The 4,605-nt window shown below is 43.9% G+C and overlaps 1 long non-coding RNA gene across 1 annotated transcript; it reads left to right on the top strand.

Annotated features, from left to right (window-relative positions):
* Nucleotides 1-2,394: 2,394 nt before the first annotated feature.
* LOC116356243 (uncharacterized) lies at nucleotides 2,395-4,605 on the top strand. Its single transcript, XR_004204730.1, has 3 exons — nucleotides 2,395-2,554; nucleotides 2,718-2,863; nucleotides 3,018-4,605. It is a non-coding gene; the product is annotated as an uncharacterized LOC116356243 (long non-coding RNA).

The following is a 4,605-nucleotide window of genomic DNA, read 5'->3' as shown; positions in this document are numbered from 1 at the left end:
AATGCAGATAGCCCGGTTAGCTAATGTGCGGGAGCACTGGTTGGTCGGCCCAATTGAGGTAGTATGTACCTGAATGTATAGTTAAATTGACTATGCATATATGATAAACAGAGAGTAGCAGCAGCGTAAAAAGAGTGGTTGGGGGGGCACACAACGCAAATAGTCTGGGTAGCCATTTGATTACCTGTTCAAGAGTCTTATGGCTTGGGGGTAAAAACTGTTGAGAAGCCTTTTTTGTCCTAGACTTGGTACTCCGGTACAGCTTGCCATGCGTTAGTAGAGAGAACAGTCTATGACTGGGGTCTTTGACAATTTTTAGGGCCTTCCTCTGACACCGCCTGGTGTAGAGGTCCTGGATGGCAGGCAGCTTAGCCCCAGTGATGTACTGGGCCGTACGCACTACCCTCTGTAGTGCCTTGGGATCATAGGCTGAGCAATTGCCGTACCAGGCAGTGATGCAACCAGTCAGGATGCTCTCGATGTTGCAGCAGTGGAACCTTTTGAGGATCTGAGGACCCATGCCAAATCTTTTTAGTTTCCTGAGGGGGAATAGACCTCCTTATAGGCTGTCTCGTCATTGTCGGTGATCAGGCTGTGATCACCACTGTTGTCATCTGCAAACTTAATGATGGTGTTGGAGTCATGCCTGGCCATGCAGTCATGGTTGAACAGGGAGTAAAGGAGGGGACTGAGCACACACCCCTGGGGAGCTCCAGTGTTGAGGATCAGAGTGGCAGATGTGTTGCTACCTAACCTCACCACCTGGGGGCGGCCCGTCAGGAAGTCCAGGATCCAGTTGCAGAGGGAGGTGTTTAGTCCCAGGATCCTTAGTTTAGTGATGACCTTTGAGGGTACTATGGTGTTGAACGCTGAGCTGTAGTCAATGAATAGCATTCTCACATAAGTGTTCCTTTTGTCCAGGTGGGAAAGGGCAGTGTGGAGCGCAATAGAGATTTCATCATCTGTGGATCTGTTTGGGCGGTATGCAATTTGGAGTGGGTCTAGGGTTTCTGGGATAATGGTGTTGATGTGAACCATTACCAACCTTTCAAAGCACTTCATGTCTACGGACGTGAGTGCTATGGGTCGGTAGTCATTTAGGCAGGTTGCCTTTGTGTTCTTGGGCACAGGGACTATGGTGGTCTGTTTGAAACATGTTGGTATTACAGACTCAATCAGGGACATGTTGAAAATGTCAATGAAAACACCTGCTAGTTGGTCAGCACATGCCCGGAGCACACGTCCTGGTAATCCGTCTGGCCCCGCAGCCTTGTGTATGTTGACCAGTTTAAAGGTCTTACTCACATCGGCTACGGAGAGCGTGATCACAGTCGTCCGGAACAGCTGATGCTCTCATGCATGCCTCAGTTTTGCTTGCCTCGAAGCGAGCATAGAAGTGATTGAGCTCATCTGGTAGGCTTGTGTCATTGGGCAGCTCATGGCTGTGCTTCCCTTTGTAGTCTGTAATAGTTTGCAAGCCCTGCCACATAAGACAAGCGTTGGAGCCGGTGTAGTATGATTCAATCTTAGCCCTGTATTGACGCTTTGCCTGTTTGATGGTTCGTCGCAGGGCATTTCTTTTAAGCTTTCGGGTTAGAGTCCCGCACCTTGGTAAGCGGCAGCTCTACCCTTTAGCTCAGTGCGAATGTTGCCTGTAATTCATGGCTTCTGTTTGGGGTATGTACGTACAGTCACTGTGGGGACGACGTCCTCGATGCACTTATTGATAAAGCCAGTGACTGATGTGGTGTACTCCTCAATGCCATCGCAAATATCCCAGAACATGTTCCAGTCTGTGATAGCAAAACAGTCCTGTAGTTTAGCATCCGCTTCATCTGACCACATTTTTATAGACCGAGTCACTGGTGCTTCCTGCTTTCATTTTAGCTTGTAAGTAGGAATCAGGAGGATATAGTTGTGGTCGGATTTACCAAATGGAGGGCGAGGGAGAGCTTTGTATGCGTCTCTATGTGTGGAGTAATGGTGATCTAGAATTTTTTTCACTCTGGTTGCACATTTAACATGTTGATGGAAATTTGGTAGAACCGATGCAAATTTCCCTTCATTAAAGTCTTCGGCCACTAGGAGCGGCGCCTCTGGGTGAGTGGTTTCCTGTTTGCTTATTTCCTTATACAACTGACTGAGTGCGGTCTCAGTGCCAGAATCTGTCTGTGGTGGTAAATAAACAGCCATGAAAAGTATAGCTGAAAACGCTCTAGGCAAGTAGTGTGGCCTGCAATTTATCACAATATACTCAACTTCAGCGAAATCTAGAGACTTCCTTAGATTTTGTGCACCAGCTATTGTTTACAAATAAAAACCTTGTTTGTTTTACAATAAAAATATTGGTAGGCATGTTGTGTAAATCAAATGAATAAAAAACTATTTTAATTGCAGGTTGTAAGGCAACAAAATATGAAAAATGCCAAGTGGGGTGAATACTTTCGCAAGCCACTGTACCATTGCTAAGGGCTGTGTATTACCTAAGAACAAGAAGGGAGCAGCTGTGGACCAGAAAACTGCAGCACTGGTCCACACCTGCCCTGTCTGTCAGGTGAGTAGTATTGGTTGGTATTGTATTAGCCTTTAGGTTCCTCTCCCTGTGTAGGCTATTGGACTGGCCTGTGTGGTACATTATTTCATATTTGTAGTAGTTTGTTGCATTCTATTGCTTAGTTTATCATTTGTGTCAACTTTGAATTCAATCTAAACCACAGATTGATTACTAACTTCCTGCACTTTGAGAGCAAGCATCCCAAGTCTCCAATGGTCCCAGTACTGGTTGATGTTCAAGCAGCACCTTGAGAGCAAGCATCCCACGTCTCCAATGGTCCCAGTACTGGTTGATGGACCCATGGCTGGGGTAAGATTCTTACAACATTCACACACAGTAGACATAGTATCAACCACCATGTTGTCAATCAAAATGCTGTCCTCAGTCCTTAAGTTATATTGTATATGGCTCAATTTGTGAAAATGCTTAGATCACTCATCGTCTTCAATGTTGTGATTCACAGACAAACGATTACCATGATTTGAATGCTGCAAATGAGACGGAATGACTTTGAGGGACACACGCTGAGAATCCGAGTATGACTGGGCATGGGCCGGATATTTGTGACAACAACTGGTGTAAATTATTTTTGAGGTATCTGTACTTTAATTTACTCTTTATATTTTTTGACAACTTTTACTTTTACTCCATTACATTCCTTATTGGGTTATTTGTGCTGGTCTAATTCCTAACATGGAAAAGCATAAGAATCTGCGCTATTCACTGGTGCAAAGTACTTGTGTAAAAATAGTACTAAAGTACTACTTAAGTTATTTTGGGGGGTATCTGTACTTTACTATTTATATTTTTGACTACTTTTACTTTAACTTCACTACTGTCATGACTGTCCTGTGAGGATCCAAATAGGTCAGATCAGCTTGGCAATAAATGCCTTCAGCCAGACCCCCTCTCACCCGCAGAGGGGGTAGAAGGTAGCTGGTGGGGGGTTGACAGTTCACACCCTGTTGTAACTCAAGGATTAGAACATTCAGAGAACATCTCTCTCCAATGTTCACACAGGAATGTGTATAGACATGTACGCATACATTTTCCCACCAAAACTCTTAACATGTTCTAAAGCGAATACTGGAACAATATTTCTAACATAGAATGTGGGGAATGAGCAGAGGTGACCTAAAAGAACACTAATGTAATATGGGTTGTTATTTTGAGATGTCATTAAAAATGTTATAAAGGAAATACTGTAACTTGAAAAGTATACACACTATATGACATTGTGCATGAAATATGAAACATGATGAAAGTGTTTTTGTTACGAGAAAGCTGTGATCTTAGAAACTAGAGGAAATTATTTCTATAACTTTGTACAAGTGAGTAGTCACCACCCCCTTGAAATCTCAACACGAGGTAGAGACGATAACGTCAACTCCCAGACAATCACTGGTATGGCTGATAAGCTGTCCTAAGTAAAGTATCTAGGAAAGTGAATTTAAGTGGGACCATTCTATTACTCTGCCAAATCACCGTAGTACGCTACTCTCATCACCCCACTGAGAACCATCGACACGGCTGGCTAGCCTATCTTCAAAGAGGCAGCTTGAGGAGTGAATCGGAGTAGAATAAACTCTGTAGTTCTGTTCAGGACTACATGACAAGTCAACCGATACCGGGTGACGGCAGAGGAGGACAACAGTAGAAGATGGGTGGGGACCCCTTTTGGACAATCAGAGCAAAAGGGGACCCCTTTTGGGCAAACAGAGCCTTTCCGCGTGACGCAGAAGGGCCCAACCAAATCCCTTTCCAAGAAGGCTTGATTCCGACAGAGATACACGGCTAGCCAAGACATTTACACATAACATGAATGATTTATTACTCCAAAAGGGTGAGGTTTCTATATGATTACTGTGAGAGTAGTTTCTAAAAGTATTATGTCTCTGTCCCTTTCTCTCTCTCTCTCTCTCTCGCCCTCTCCATGTCTGTTGTAATAATCTGCTATATTGTGTCAGTCTGTTAGGGACATGTTTTAATGTATTAAGTGTGTATGTTTATCCTGTGTTACCATTTTGTTAGTAAATAAATAATTAAACCAA

Source organism: Oncorhynchus kisutch, linkage group LG21 (assembly GCF_002021735.2).
Source record: "Oncorhynchus kisutch isolate 150728-3 linkage group LG21, Okis_V2, whole genome shotgun sequence".
Classification (NCBI taxonomy): Eukaryota; Metazoa; Chordata; class Actinopteri; order Salmoniformes; family Salmonidae; genus Oncorhynchus; species Oncorhynchus kisutch.
Note: the sequence above shows the minus strand (reverse complement) of the source record. Positions and strands in the feature narration are given on the sequence as shown.